This window comes from Bos indicus x Bos taurus, chromosome 25 (assembly GCF_003369695.1).
Source record: "Bos indicus x Bos taurus breed Angus x Brahman F1 hybrid chromosome 25, Bos_hybrid_MaternalHap_v2.0, whole genome shotgun sequence".
Lineage (NCBI taxonomy): Eukaryota > Metazoa > Chordata > Mammalia > Artiodactyla > Bovidae > Bos > Bos indicus x Bos taurus.
In genome coordinates this window covers 3,449,125-3,465,157 of record NC_040100.1, presented here as the reverse complement: position 1 = coordinate 3,465,157, position 16,033 = coordinate 3,449,125, and the positions used below count along the sequence as shown (strand labels likewise).

At 51.6% G+C, this 16,033-nt stretch overlaps 1 protein-coding gene across 8 annotated transcripts in view; it reads left to right on the top strand.

The window, feature by feature from the left end:
- Nucleotides 1-16,033, top strand: part of LOC113883187 (monocyte to macrophage differentiation factor 2) — a 125,584-nt gene that overhangs the window by 8,148 nt on the left and 101,403 nt on the right. The window contains exon 1 of one of the 8 annotated variants that reach the window (XM_027526611.1): nt 11,288-11,539. The exons of the other annotated variants lie outside the window; for them this stretch is intronic. The gene's annotated coding sequence lies outside the window, so the exon portion shown is untranslated. Of the gene's footprint in view, nt 1-11,287; nt 11,540-16,033 lie in introns of those variants that run through there. 8 annotated transcript variants of the gene reach the window in all.

Below are 16,033 nucleotides of genomic sequence, written 5' to 3'. Positions count from 1 at the left end.
AAAAAAGAATTATTTATTTATTTGGTTGCACCAGGTTTATTTTTGAAATTTTATTTATTTTCGACTGCACTGGGTCTTAATCGCTGCGAGCGGGCTTTCTTAGTTGTGTTGAGCAGGGGCATCTCTTGCTGTGGAGCACGGGCTGTAGGCTCGAGGGCTTCAGCAGTTGTGGCCCAAGGGCTTCGTAGCTGCGATGCATGTGAAATCTTTCCAGCCCAGAGATGGAACCCGGATCCCCTGCGCTGGCAGGCTGATTCTTATCCACCGGACCACCAGGGAAGTCCTGCTCCAGGTTTTAGTCACAACACTCAAGATCTTTGACCTTAGTTGCGGTAAGCAGAACCTTTTTAGTTGCAGCATGCGAACTCCTAAACTCTTAGTTGCGGCAAGTGGAATCTAGTTCCCTGACCAGGGGTTGAACCCAGGCCCCCTGCGCTGGGAGCACCAGGGAAGTCCCGACCCTCGGTTTCTGTACAGCATCTCCTCTGACCCTTGGCCGTCCTGGGAGTGGCCGCAGTTTTCATACCTGCCTGATTTGCCTGAGGTCGTAGTGCGGGCGGTAGGGTTCACACCTGGGTTCGCCTGGCCTCTGCTCTGCCCTTCTGCCTCCTGTGCAAACCTGAGGGGTGACAGCAGTCGCCGTCACCAACAGCTGCAGGGTGAGAGTCTCACACGCGGCGTTTTACAGGATCATCTGCTCCCTGCCGGATGCAGGGAATAGAATTCCGAGTCCTTCCCACTGCCCACACCCTGGCAGGACCTGGCAGGGCTCCCAGAACACACCATCGTCGGCCTCCTTCATTCATTCACTGACGGGCCCACCCCCAACGCTGTGGAGCCAGAGCGGTGTCCCCGAGAAGCTCACTTGCTCTGTGTCTGGATACCTCAAGTTAAAAGTCAAGCTGACAAGCTTCTCGACAAAACGGGTTCTGTCCTCCTTTCGACAGCTGTACTTCTATAGAGACAGAACTGACCACTGTAAAATGGTGGCCTTCTTATGATCGAAGACTGGCTAGTTTCAAAGACAGCTTAAGGTGGGGGACTTCCCTGGTGGCCCAGGGGCTAAGACTGCATGCTGCCAGTGCGGGGGCACAGGTTTGATCCTTCGTCTGGGAACTAGGGTCCCATGGGGCATGGCCAAGAAAATACACAGAAAGACAGCTGAATGTAGTGAACTTTCACACGCGTGTTTGGCATTCGTTGCTGGGCAGCCTTGCTCGGATGAGTAACGAAGACACGCACCATTTATTATGTATATCACATGATTTATTTTTATTGACTTCATCACGCAGAATCATTTTTTATAGTCAAGATTTTCACTTATTTTGGGGTTTTATTAACAGTAATAATCTAACGGTGCTCTGTTCAGGGCTGTGGGCCTAGCCACATGTGGCTTATTTAGAAGTAAATCTTGGGACTTCCCTGGCCATCCATTGGTTAAAACCCCATGCTCCCAGCGCATGGGGCACCAGATCAAACTAAGACCTCACAAGCTTTGTGGCCAAAGACAAAAAGTAAATCTAAATTCATTAAGGTAAAACAAAATTAACAAGCTGGTTCCTTAGTCGCACCAGCCACATTTCAAACGCTCCATAGTCACGAGGGGCCAGCAGCCGCTCTGCGGGACAACACAGATGTTTAACATTTCCATCACTGCAGAAATTCCTCTGGGAGAACACTGGCCTAAAAGGTTCAAGTGGAAAATGTAATTAAAAGACTCCACAAATGTAAATTAAAGCGAATGTCAGAAACTGAAAGAGTTTATATGACTCAATTCTAAAGTATTCAAAAATTCCTATTAAATTGAAAAGGCAAAATTTAATTAAGATGGGTGAGTATAACATTTTAAAGTCAAACAGTATTTAAGTTAAAGCTGAGATATTTTATTTGAGTTTTTAGAAAATGTAATTGAAACCCATCTCATGAAAATGAAACTGCTCACGCCTCAAGTCCAATGTCCAGCTCGTTGCCAACATGAGGACTAGATGGGGATCAGGCTTATGGTTGCCAAGGGGAGCAGGAAGGAGAGGAGTGGGCTGAGAATTTGGGGCTGGTAGACGCCAACTACCATACAGAGAATGGATAAAAAGGTCCCATCGTGTAGCACAGGAAGCTATCCAGGGTCCAGGGATAAACCATCATGTGAATGTGAGAGTGAAAGTCGCTCAGTCGTGTCCAACTCTTTGTGACCCCGTGGACTGTACAGTCCATGGAATTCTCCAGGCCAGAATATTGGAGTGGGTAGCCTTTCCCTTCTCCAGGGGATCTTCCCAACCCAGGGATTGAATGGGGTCTCCTGCACTGCAGGCAGATTCTTTACCATCTGAGCCACCAGGGAAGCCCCTGAACCATCATGGAAAAGAATTTTATTTGTGTGTTTTGGCAGTGCTGAGTCTTCATTGATGCATGTGGGCTTTCTGTATTCGCGGCAAGCAGGGGCTACTCTAGATGCAGTCCGAGGGCTTCTCACGGGCTCTGGAGCTCAGGCTCAGTAGTTGTGGCCCACGGGCTCAGTTGCCCCGTGACACGTGGAAGCAAGCTTCACAGACCGGGATCGAACCCGTCCCCTGCCCTGGCAGGTGGATTCTTAACCACTGGCCCACCAGGGAAGTCCAGAAAGGAATATTAAAAAATAATGTGTATATTAACATGTGTAAAACCAAATCACTTTGCTGTACAGCAGAGATGGGCACAACATTGTAAATCAACTATACTTCCATTAAAAAAAGAATAGGACTTGTGTCTTATGCAAGTTGCCTCTAGTCCTGCTCATGTGGAAGTTCAGGAGTGATATGAATGCATTAGCATTTCGTGTGTCCATCAGCTGCCACGCGCACCTACTGGGAATTCCAGGGCGATTCACGAGTGTCTTTGAAACCTGGAACCGAAACGGGGAGAGGGACAAACTGGATGCTGGAGGTTGCTGCCTTGAGAGCAAAGCTTTCGAGGATGAATCGAGGTCCTCCCTCGGTACCCGCCTGGGTGGTGGGTTAGTTCCAGGACTCCCTCGACTCCCAACGTCCGCGGATGCGCCTCTGTACCCTTGGGCTCCGCATCTGTAGATTGAACCAGCTGCCAGTCGCTAGTGGTTTCCGCCTGCGGCTGGTGGGTCCCTGAGAGGTGTAACCTCTGGTGGGGAGGGCCAACTGGGGTTTGTCTTTCTCTCACCCAGATCTTTCTGCTGCTCACATCCTGCTTGTTCCCAGTGCCACACGTGACGTCATCCACAAAGCTCCAAGGCATTTGGATGTAATCGTTTTTTGTTATTGTGGTAAAATATGCATCATGTAAAGTTTACCATTTCAGCCATTTCAAAAATGTTTATTTTATTTATTTGGCTGTGCTGGGTCTTAGTTGCAGCATGTGGGATCTAGCTCCCTGAGCAGGGATCACACCTGGGCCCCCTGCACTGGGAGCTCGGACTCTTAGCCACTGGATCACCAGGGAAGTCCCTGTCATTTGCAGACTCTTTTATGATAGCAGTTCTGACCGGTGTGAGGTGGTATCTCATCGTAGTATCTTCCTTTTTAAGGCTGAATGACATTCCATTGTGTGGATCTGTACCCATGTTTCTCGCAAAGGACACAGGACAGGAGATGTGACGACGTACTTGTCTGGGGCCTGCCAGCATTGTTCACAAAGCGGACGTCCAGGGTCACAGCTCACATGCTGACGATGAGTGCTGGATCCCCCATGACCAAGGCGCCCGATGTCTCGTTAACAGAGCAGCCTGTGTTTGTGTGAGCAGGGCCCCCTTAACCCTGATCTGCAGCACACTCCAAAGATCCATTGCCTTGGCGTCCGCTAGCACTCGTTAGAAATCCACTGCAAGCCTCTGGAATCAGAATCTTCATTGTCATAAGATCCTTCAGTGGTCAGGTGTGCATGAAAGTTGGAGAAGCAACAGATCTAAAGGACATGGTTAGGGACAGAGGCCCTCCTGTTTAAGGGTGATGCTGCCTGAACACAGCTCTAACGGAATTATTGTTACTGTTGTTCAGTCTCTGAGTCGAGTCTGACTTTGCAACCCCATGGTCTGCAGCACGCCAGGCTTCATGTCGTCCATCTCCCGGAGTTTGCTTAAGTTGTGTCCATCGAGTCGGTGATGCCATCCAACCATCTCATCCTCTGTCGTCCCCTTCTCCTCCTGCCTTCAATCTTTCCCAGCATCAGGGTCTTTTCCAATGAGTCAACTCTTTGCATCAGGTGACCAAAGTATTGGATTTTCAGCTTCAACATCAGTCCTTCCAATGAATATTCAGGGTTGATTTCCTTTAGGATTGACTCATTTGATCTCCTTGCAGTCGGAGGGACTCTCAAGAGTCTTCTCCAACACCACAGTTCAAAAGCATCAATTCTTCGGCGCTCAGCCTTTTTTATGGTCCAGCTCTCACATCCTCATAGGATTGTTAGAGTAGGACAGTAGAGCCCTTACTGCCATCCTTTCCTTGTGCCCAGGACAGACATCACTAATCGATCATGGAATTCAAAATCGTCCTTCCTACTGAGCAGAGGGAGCCTCACATTCCTCAACCCAGTGCCCTTGACCAACAGAGAAGCAGATCAGGGACATGGCCACGTAGGTGCAAGAGGAAGTGTGGATCGAGGGCTTCCCTGGTGGCTCCGTGGTTAAGAATCCACCTGCCAGGGCAGGAGACATGGATTCCCTGGTCTGGGAAGATCCCACCAGTCACAGAGCAAGTAAGCCGTGCGTCACAGCTATTGAGCCTGCGCTCTCGAGTACGGGAACCACAACTACCGAACCGGTGAGCGATAGAGCCCGTGCTCTGCAACGAGACAAGAGAAGCCACCCCAGTGAGAAGCCTGTGGATCGAAACCAAAAGTAGCCCCCACTCGCTGCAACTAGAGAAAGCCTGTGCAACAGTGAAGACCCAGCACAGCCAAAAAAAAAAAGTGGATTGAGATTTGGGTAAATTAATTCCCAGTGTCCCAGACTGCCTCTCTGCCTCTATTTTTTTCATGTTAATTGCCACCACAGTAAAGACCTGCACCATTTCCCAAGTGTTTTGTATGTTCCAGGCTCTACTTCCTGTACTGTGTGGATTGATTCTTACCCATCCCGGACCCTGCCAGATCAGTGTCCTTGGCCCCGAGTTACAGACGAGGTGCCGGGGAGGCTGGGCCGGTGGCCAGGGAGAGGGGCGGCCAGCTCTAACCCAGCTCCGACTAACCTCAAGTCTGAGCTTTTGCCAAGCCCTCCCTCCAGGGATCCCCAAGCCGCCAGAGCTCCCGGCTGAGGCCCAGACCCCTGCGGCCCCCTCCCTGGGGGGCCTGGGGACCCCTAGCCAGATGAGTGGAAGGGCCACTGGAGTTGAACCCAGAGTGCTGGCTTGGTTCACAGTGTCACTGTGGACAGTGGTTCGCTGTGACTAAGTGAAAATGAAAGAGTGAAAGTGTTAGTTGCTCAGTCGTGTCCAGCTCTTTGTGACCCCATGGCCTGTAGCCCGTCAGGCCCCTCTGTCCGTGGGATTCTCCAGACAAGAATACTGGTGTGGGTTGCCATTCCCTTCTCCAGAGGAGCTTCCCAACCCAGGGATCGAACCTGGGCCTCCGGAATTGCAGGCAGGTTCTTTACCATCTGAGCCACCAGGGAATCCTTGACTAAGTGAAGTCACTTCTTAAACAGCAGAGCATCTGAGCTCGCTGCAGACTTTGGTGCGTTCAGGGCTCCGTGGGGCCTGGAGCTGGAGGCCCAGCGCCCACAGAGGCCTCGGCCCCTCTCCGGGGGTTTCCCTGTTCTCCACTTTCCCACCGTCTCCCTCCGTCACCCTGGACTCTGTTGTTCCCCCCGCCTCCTCCTCAGTTTCTGCTCTCTCATAACCTCAGCTCTCCACCTCTGCTGCTTGCAGCCTCCGTCCTGTTCTGTATTGGACTTGCTTCCTTGGCTGTCTCCCCACGAGCTTGGGGGAGGTGGAGAATGTCGCTGTGTCCTCTCCTTACCTGGGAGTGAACGGCACACAGTAAGTGCAGCAAGTCCCCAGCAGATTGAGTTCTGTTCCGAGAATGCATTCATGAGTCCAATTTGTTTGTAAGTCCGACAAAGTTAGCCTAGGTACCCAGCTAACACAGTACTGTACTGTAGTAGGTTTATAATACTTTTCACACAGATAATACATAAACACACACACAAAAAGAAAACATTTTAAATGTTATAGAACAGTACCTTGAAAAGTCCAGCAGTCCAGTACAACAGCTGGCATACAGGGGTGGGCGTCGGGTCAACAGGCAAGAAGAGTTACTGACCGGAGAAGGGAGAGGAGGTGAGAGATGGTAGAGCTAAAGGATTGTCAGCAGTAGGAGACGTGGGGCGCGCTGCGGGTTCCCTCACACCTGACGTTGATGGCATACTCCAGTTCCTTGCTGGATTAATTCTATCTACCCTCTTGAAAAAAAGAAAGATCCAGTGATGTTTGGGTAGTAGCACATTTGCATCTTTGGAAGTTTGCAACTTGGGACTTACTGTACTTGAGAAACAGAAAGTAGAATTTCACCTTGGTGGCTTCTGGCATCAGACCTCCCGCGTGTGCCTCGGGGGCCCCTCCAGTGAATGGCTGTGTGATCTTGGGCATGTGTACCTGGCCTCTCTGTGCCTTGGTTTCCTCTTCTGAGAGATGGGGAATAATAGTAGTACTAATCTCACAGGGTCGATTGAGTCTCTGAACATCAGTGTCCTCATCTGTAAAATGGACAAAGTAATCAAGCCTCATTGAGACGTTTGGAAGACTAAATGCCGCCCTCGGCCCGTGCTTGGCCCGCATCCGGCACGCAGTGAGTGCTCGGCCCGTGCTTGGCCCGCATCTGGCACGCAGTGAGTGCTCGGCCCGTGCTTGGCCCGCATCTGGCACGCAGTGAGTGCTCGGCCCGTGCTCCGCCCGCATCCGGCACGCAGTGAGTGCTCGCCCGTGCTCGGCCCGCATCTGGCACGCAGTGAGTGCTCTTGTGGCGTGTCGTCCGTCTTGGTCCCGTCGCTCCCCCGCTGAGGGCTCTTGGGCTGGTCCCTTAGCTTCCCCGAGACTCAGGTCCTCCATCACTGCATGAGGTGTGGGCCTGGCACATATACTTATCAGCAGGTGGGGCGTGTCCCTCTGGCCGCAGACTGGACAGTGAACAACCCTGAATGAAGCAGAGTCCTTAGAGTCACTCCAGGAGTGACTCGTCTTGGGACCAGGTCCCTGCATCCTCAGGGAACCTGAGCTGCAAAGCTGTGATCCTCAGGCCTGGGTAGGGGGCTCTGCCTTTGGGCTCCCTTCTTCCACCTGATGGTGAAGTTCCCCGTCCTCCCAGAATGTCCAGCTGAAGGAGTCATCAGGGGCATGAGGGCATCTGGACTGGGGGTGTCAGGATGCCCCTGAGTCTCTGCCGTGTGAGCAGATATCACCACCCAGAAGGCAGGAGCCCTGGGGATTCTGCGGCTGTTTTTTTAATCTGTCAATCAATCATCTGTGCAGCGTGTGGGATCCTTGTTCCCTGACCAGGGATTGAACCTGTGCCCCCTGCATTAGAAGCACAGAGTCTTAACCACTGGACTGCCGGGGAAGTCCCTCCGACTTTGATCATTACTGCTGGGCTTGAAGTCTTTAGTTGCGGGTGGGGCAGGAGACAGAGGGGCGAGAGGTCTGTGCTGCGTGTGTTGGCGGACCACAGAGAGGGCAACCAGGAACACGTTCCCCGCCCTCGACGTGGACACGTAGCTGCACCACACAGCTGCACCCGTGTTTCATTTGTTCATAAATTCAGCAATAATCGCCGTGCGTGGCGAGGTGCTGGGCGCTGTTCTTGTTGCTAGGGATACAGGACTGACCAAGACAAACTTCCTGACCTCGTGGAGCTCACGTCCTGGTGTGAGAAACAGACAGCAGACGGATAACTATGTGATGGGATTTCAGGGGGTGACTGGCCAGACAAGGATGTGAGGTGCAGGGTGCATTGAAATTAAAATGGACCTAATGATGCTTCCCTCGTAGGACTGTTTGGAGTAAATGTATGTAAACCTGCATACAGGGGGTGCGCGTTAAGCGCTGGACTGGTTCCACAGGGACGGGGTGCTTGCTGCGGGGCCGGGCGCCCCGGGGAGCTGTCCTTTCAGCACCAGCAGGTCTCAGCTCGGTGCCCTGTGCCTGCAGACCTGAGCTGACAGATGTGCAGGGGGTCCTGGGAAGTGACAGTTGTCTCCAGTGGGCAGTGCAGACTCAGATTCATCCAGACGCAGCCCCCCCGCACCTCCAGCTTTCTCCCAAGCCCTCGTCTCAGGCAGGGGACAGCATGGCAGGTCTTGTGTCTTTGGCCACCATTCCCCAGCCAGACCGCAAACTCCTTGGAACAGGGGTGGGTTGGGGGCTATTCAGACCCCCCGTTTTGTCTGGTGAGGGGCCAGCACGGTCTGGCGTGTGGTGGGCGTGACTGACTTGTCCACTGGTTGGGCACCCACAGTGGGCTAGTTGGTTCACTGACTCACCTGAAAACCTTGTTTGAGGACCAAGGCTGGGGCAGGAAAATGAACCCCGTGCAAAGCTTGCCTCCTCCCCTTCTGAAGCTCATAGTTTAGGGGAGGGCTAGGTCTGCTCATAGTATGTGAACAAATGCGTAATTGAGATATTGATACATATGCTGGAAATGTAGGTATGGTTTCTGCTTGAGTGCCTGGGTGAGGAGGGGTTTGAGGGTGACTTTTGGCCTTTCAGTTATAAGTAAGAGAAGTGTCAGTTTGAACTGGCTTAAGAGAGAGAGAGAGTGGTGGAGGGTGAGGAGGGAGGGAGGAGGAAGGAGAAAGAGGAGGAGGGAAAAGAAGGGAAAGCAGGTTGATCTTTGGAAACGAAAAGGTTGTAGGTTCAGGTCCAGCTGGATCCAGAGTCTCCAAGGGGACCGGGCTGCCTCTGTCCGTCCCTGGGGTCTGTCTCCGCTGGCCTCTCATTTTCTGGACTGCTCACAGCCCTTGTGGGTAGAGAGAATCCTACAGGCTCCTCCAGGAACACCACGGACCTGCAACTGAGTCTTCTTGTCCTGGCTTGGATTTCACGCCCATTTTTGGACCTGTCGCTGATGAAAAGTGGGGGGCTTCTTGGGACCCCCAAGGGACCAGGGCTGCTGGAGCTCACTGAGAAGGGCTACTCGACTGGCTACAGGAGGGTTCCTTGCTCATATCCCCGCTTGGCCCCAAAGCCTGCAGTGTGTATTTGCTCAGTCCCAGGGCACTGTCTCATGAAATGAGATTTAAAAAATGAACCCTGGCCTTGAAAAGGAAGGGCATTCTGATACAGGCTGTGCCATGAATGAACTTGAGGTCACTCTGCTCCTAAACGGAATGAACAGGATGCTGTCGTTGCCTTCTGCTAATAAGCTGACAAACAAAAAGACACACCCTGTGTGATTCCACTTACACGAGGTCCTTAGAGTCATCAGTGTCATGGAGACAGGAAGTGGAAGGCAGGCTGCCAGGGGCAGGGGGTGGGAGGGGACTCAGTGGTTCGTGCAGTCAGAACCTTAGTTTGGGAGGATGGAACGGTTGTAGAGGTGGACTGCTGTGATGTTCGTGCAACAATATGAACGTGCTTATGCTGCAGAAGGACGCCCTTCAAAATGGTTAAAATGGTGGATTTTATGTTGTGTCTTACCACAGTTAGAAAATTTATGAAAAGTAAAGCTCAGTTGAAAATGGTGTCATATGCAGGTTGTTTATTAAATGTGAGAGGAAAAAAAGGAACATTGGCCTTAATGCAGTATCATTTATTTATTTTTCAAAAAAAACGATGTTGAATTTGTTACAGTGTTGCTTCAGTTTTCTGTCTTGGTTTTTTTGGCCTGGAGGCATGCAGGATCTTAGCTCCCCGACCAGGGACAGAACCCACAACCCCTGCCTTGGAAGGCGAAGTCCCAGGAAGTCCCTGACGCAGTATTATTTAATGAGGCCCACAGGCTTCCCCGGTTGCACATCAGTGTTTCAGTGACCGCTTCCCAGCAGGATGCCCATCCTGCCATTGCGGTGTTTTAACCTTGACCCTTGCGCCTGAGCACACACGCAACCTTGACCCTTGGTTCAGCTGGAATCCACCAGGTTGCTCTCTGTAGAGTTACCATTTCCTTCCACGATGAATACCATTGCAGAGGGAGGGGAAGTGCTTGAGAGTCTGCAAACATTCCGTTCCTCCTGTTATGAAAACTTCCATTCAAAAAGTGGAGAGAACAGTTATGATGGACCCCATAGCCTAACTAAAATTTACTAATTAACGGACGACTTGCCACCCTTGTTTCATCGCTTTGCTTTTTCTTTGTGGACAGTTGAAGGCAAACCCCTGGTGATGTTACTGTTTCAGTCCATGCCTCTTAACTGGTGAGGGTTACTTCCGTGACCACAAGGCCCCCAGCACACCGACAGTGTGGGCACTGCCCCCTGGCACCATTGAGCCCTAGCACAGCTGAGGAACTGAACTGTACCTTTTATTTAGTTTGAGTGAGTTCTTGCTGACTTGGCCACACATGGCCCGTGGCTGCCACAGTGGCCAACACAGCTGTAGAGGCTTATTATATTCAGGATCGATGTTCTTGGCAAGACAGGCGAGAAATGTCGCTTTGTGTCTCCCAAGGAGGCAGGGGATGCCTGGCTGCCCTGTCTCTGGGGATGTTGGGGTTTATCTCGGAGCCGGCGAGGTGATTCTGGGTTTCCTGGATTGGACCATCCCATTGCTTAGCAACCTCTCATCAACCTTCTCTGCATCTGTTGGTCACCCTTGCCTGAATCAATGCTTTCATTAGGGCTTGCAGTTTTGTGATTTTTCAGGAGCCTCTCTTCAGGAAAAAAGACCCTCACTTCAAACATCTCTGCACTCAAAGTGTATCAAAGTGGTGAGATTCTTGTTATTATCTAAGACAAAACCGGGCCTCGGGGGGAAGGAATGAACCAGTCCCTTTTCGAAGTGGAGACGTTCTCAGGATGTGTGGGTGCTATTTCAGGCTCTGTGAAGCCCCTGGGCTTGTGTGCAGCGTGTGTGTGTGTGTGTGTACAGGTCTGTGTGCCCATACCTGTGTGCATGTGGGTGTGTGCGCATGCACATTGGTGCATTTTGCTCCAGAAAGGTGTAGGTCTCTGGGGGAAGCTGTTTCTCCCTGAAGGCAGCTGCTTTGCTCAGCAGTTGGTGCCTGAATCTGGGTCGTAAGGGGTGGAGTTGGCTGGGAACCAGCTTTAGGGGGAGGGGACGGCCCAGGGCCCTCTGCTTTGGAATTTCCATGGCTCCACCCAGGATGGTATCCTGGACACTTGGGCATGGGTAGGGCTGGGCTAAGCCAGGGCCAGTGGCGCTGTGTCGGCGGGGATGGGGCGTGCCTAGGCCTCTGCCTGTTCCACAGGCCCGGGAGTGGCCCCTCCTTTCACGGGGACTAGTATGAGCAGGGAGAAAACGATTTTCTGTGACAGGATCAGCCATCCCAGGATGCCCCTGTGGTTCTGGTCGGAGGCTGGTGCAGCCTACACGTTGGAAGGTGGCTGCCCCCATCTCTGGAGTTAGGGCTGCTTTTGCCACTTAAGGTGAGCCCAGGACGGCCACAGGTCCCCTGAGGCTGATGGGGGTGGAGTAGGGGGAGATATTTGTTGAGTTTCTTTTTATGTAAATATTTACTTATTTTGGCTGTGCCGGGTCTCAATTGCAGCATGTGGGATCTAGTTCCTTGACCAGGGATCACACCCGGGCCCCCTGCATTGGGAGCCTGCAGTCTTAGCCACTGAACCACCAAGGAAGTCCCTTACTGAGTTTCTCCAAGTTCCTCCCAGTGGATTCTGGTTTGGGATGTGCCTCTTAGGAGGCGTGTTTCGGGTGTGGCCCCTGTGAGGAGAAGGGAGGTGGTTGTGATCCAATCCTGGCTTCCGGGAGGGGAAAGCGGCAGAGATGGGATGTGGTGGGTCTAGGGGAGCAGGGATGGGCAGGGTGGTGGCCTGTCCCTTCCTGAGGCGGTGGAAGCTGGAGGGTGTGAGTGAGCCTTGCGGACTGTGCGGTGCTGTGCAGACAAGCCTCCTGGGATCAGCAGCAGCAGCAGCTGGGACTGGAATCCGTCAGAGGCGGTGCTGCTTCTTACTTGTTGCTTGTTGGCTGCAGGCAGCGCTGTGCAGCATGTGGAATCTTTGTTCCCCAGCGGGGGATGGAACTTGGGTCCCCCCCTGCAGTGGAAACAATGAGTCCTTACCACTGGACCGCCAGGGACACCTGCAGTCTTGCTTCTTGCCCATAACGCCTGTGGCTATATTTTTGGGGTTTTACTCTTAGCTGCCAAGAATCTGCCTTCATGTGGGCTTCCCCAGAAGCTAAACCCAGGAGAGGATACAGGGGCAAAGGGTGTAACATTTGGGAGGTGACCCCAAGATGCAGCAGCAGGAGAGAGTGGAAGTGAGGATGGAGGGCACGCAGCCACAAAAAGGAAGCAGGATGCCCTGTAGGCACCCAGAGCTTGGTCCTGCACGGGAGACCGTGGGGAGCGAGGCTGGGAGTTGTCTCGAATGAGGGCAGAGGAGCGGGGTCTTCGTCAGCCCGAGGGGTCCCCAGGGAGGCTGATTCCTCTGAACATTAGTTCCTGGGCTCCTGAAACTTTGGTGCAAATTTCAGAGCTCTTGGCCTGGGGTCTGGACGCTGTGGGGAGGGGGATGGGCATCCCCAGCTTCGAGGTGAAGAGTCGACCACTCGGCTTGTATCAGCTCCCTGTTATGGAGATTCCGGAGGGTGGAGGGCCACCCTGGGTTTCTGGTCCAGAATGTCTGGGTTCCTGTGGCACCTGCTTATCTGTTACCTTCTGGGAGCTTCCGATGAGGCCAGGAGGATGGGGTGGTCCCTGCTTCAGAGGCGTGGACCCTCATTAAGCCAGATTCTGAAGGGAGCCCTGGGGAGGGTGCAGGGCTGGGCTCTGGCCGCCGCTGTGCTAGGTCAGGACCTCCAGCTGCACACCTCCAGGGGGCACCGTTCACGTGGAACGCCTCATTTTCTCTGCTGCAGGCCTTCCAGAGACTCCGGCCCTTCCCCCTCTTCCTCGGCTTGCCCTGCTGGTCCCGCTCTTTCCTTGCTGGGGTTTCCATCTCAAAACTGTTCTGAGCTGGCGGCAGCCCATGGTCTGTTCTCCCCAACTCCGTTTCCCAGAGACCAAGCCAAGCTGCCATCTGCCATCCAGGAGGAGCTGTGAATTCCTGAATGGACACAAAGAAGTAGCCTGGGACCCAGCTGGAGAAAGGGAGCAGCCCAGAGGGCCCAGGGCCAGAGGGACGGACAGACAGACTCCGCTTTGTCTCCTAGACAATTCTCTTTAGTCCTCTATCCTGGGGATTCAAGGCTGCCATTGCCAGGCACCAGCCTGGCCCGGAAGGGGCGGCTGCAGCGGTTTCCCTGGGCCCCGGGCTCATTTGGAGGAAGAGGCCCGCTTCTCTCTTGGGGCTGCGGACCCTGGCTGGGCCCAGGCCAGGACGGGAGGGAGACATTGCGGAACTCTGAACCTGGGCCTGGCTGCTTCAGACCGCAGGCGGGGAGGGGGCGGAAGGGGAGAGCCAGTCGCTGGTGTGCCCAGGCCTGGAGGGGGGCCCAGGTGGTGGGCACAGGGCAGGTGGTCAGCAAGCTTAGGCCCCCTGCCCGGGGCTACCTGCAGAGATCCCAAGGTGGTGGTTTAGAAAGCACACCCCGCCCAGACGTGGCTGGTAGGAGCCTGAGGCTACTCCATCTTTAACCCTTTATTAGAGTGTAACTACCGGATCAAAATTGGGAAAGGAGTACGACAAGGTGTGTCTTGTCATCCTGCTTGTTTAACTTACATGCAGAGTACATCATGCAGAATGCTGGGCTGGATGAATCACAAGCTGGAATCAAGATTGCCGGGAGAACTATCAATAACCTCAGATATATAGAAGATACCACTCTAATAGAAGAAAGTGAAGGGGAACTAAAGAGCCTCTTGATGGGGGTGAAAGGGGAGAGTGAAAAACCTGGCTTAAAACTGAACATTAAAGAAACTAAGATCATGGCATCCAGTCCCATCATTTCATGGCAAAAAGAGGGGGAAAAATGGGAACAGTTGAAAGGTTGTTGTTGAATCACGCGAATACACCGGGATTCTTGGCCCCCGGAGGAGAAGAATTCAATCCGGGGCCAGAGACGAGGCTTGATTGCTCGGAGCTTTTGTGTAATACAGTTTTATTAAAGTATAAAGGAGATAGAGAAAGCTTCTGACATAGGCATCAGAAGGGGGCAGAAAGAGTACCCGCTTGCTAGTGTTAACAATGAGGTTATATAATCCAAAGAATGTCTGGAGGTTGTAAAGACCTCCTCCGACCTACTCCCATAATTTACATTTTAAGATAACACTGCCCTCAGGCAAGATACATCCTTGTAAAGACCAGGTATACTCCCATAATTAACATTTTAAAATAACAGAAGGTTGAATCCAAAGACTGTCTTTAATCCAGAGACTGTCCTCAGGCAGGATACATTATTGTTATATAATCCTAAGGAATGTGGAGAAAGAAAAGTTTGTTCTTTCTTCCTCCTTGAGAATTCCAGACCCTTCTCTCCTTGGGGACCCCTAGACTCCCTATCACCACGGCGTAACCTGCTTTACGCTTTCCATCCTGAACAAAAGAACTGCCATCTGTAAATATTTTCATGTCAGGATTGTCTAATGGGGTATCTTTTAGATCCTCTCAAGCTGCATAGTTTAAAGTTAGGAATTGAGAACAATCGTGATCAGGTGTTTCATTTTCCTTCTCAGGAAGGAAAGTGGCAGGATTTAAATTTCCACAAACTTTAAGCTTAGTTACTGGTCCCTCTAACAACAATGACTGATACTTAAGAAGCCTACTGTCTGTCATCCAAATATTAACCTTAGAATTTAAGATTCCACTCACATCATGAGAAGTCAGTACAGTAAGGTTTCGTCCATAAATTATTTTTAAAGCTTCAGGTGCTAATAAAGTCGCTGCCCCAATTACTCTTAGGCAGTGGGGCCACCCACGTGAAACTACATCTAATTCTCTGCTTAGATAAGCAATAGGTTGCTGGTGAGGCCCTCAGGGTTGTGTCAAAACTCCCAATGTCACACCTTTTCTTTCAGAGACAAACAAATTAAATTCTGACCCTGTGGGCAAGCTCAGAGCTGGAGCTTGCAGGAGAGCAGTCTGAAGAACCTTAAAAGCCTTTTGAGTTTCTGGAGACCAAACCAGTTTGTCGGTTTGGGCCTGCTGAGTTTCAGCTATAAGTTTATATAAAGGCCGGGCAAGTTCCCCATAACCCGGAATCCAAATGCGACAGTAACCTGTGATTCCCAAAAATCCTCTCAATTGTCCTAAAGTCATAGGTAGGGGGTGATTTAGTATAGGTTTAATTCTCTCAGGGCCTATGGCCCTAGTCCCTTCTGATATGATTAGGCCCAGATATCTAACCGATTGTTGACAAAGCTGAGCCTTTTCTCTTGATGCCTTGTAACCACAGTCTGCCAGAAAGTTTAAGAAATCTTCTGAGGCTCGCGAACAAGCTTCCTCTGTCTCAGCACAGAGCAAAATATCATCTACATATTGTAACACCACTGCTTCAGAGCTATTAAAGTTTTGTAGATCCCGAGACAAACTTTGTCCGAATTAGTGAGGACTGTCACGAAATCCCTGGGGCAAAACTGTCCAGGTTAACGGAATTGACTTTCTTCCGCCAGAGGCACTGAATAGAAGGCATCCTTTAAATCAATTACTGAGAAATATTTGGCCCGTTCAGGAATTTCAGACAATAGAGTATAAGGATTAGGCACCACGGGGTGTAAAGGAACTACAGCCTCATTTATTATTCGTAAGTCTTGAACTAGTCTCCATTTACCATTCGATTTCTTTATACCCAAAATAGGAGTGTTGCAAGGACTGTTACAGGGAATTAATAGTCCCTGCTCCTTTAAATTTTCGATGATGGGTTTTAACCCTTCTTTAACTTCAGGTTTCAGTGGATACTGCTTCTTATGTGGAAATACGTGTGGGTCTTTGAGCTTAACAACTACAAGAATAGCATTTTGT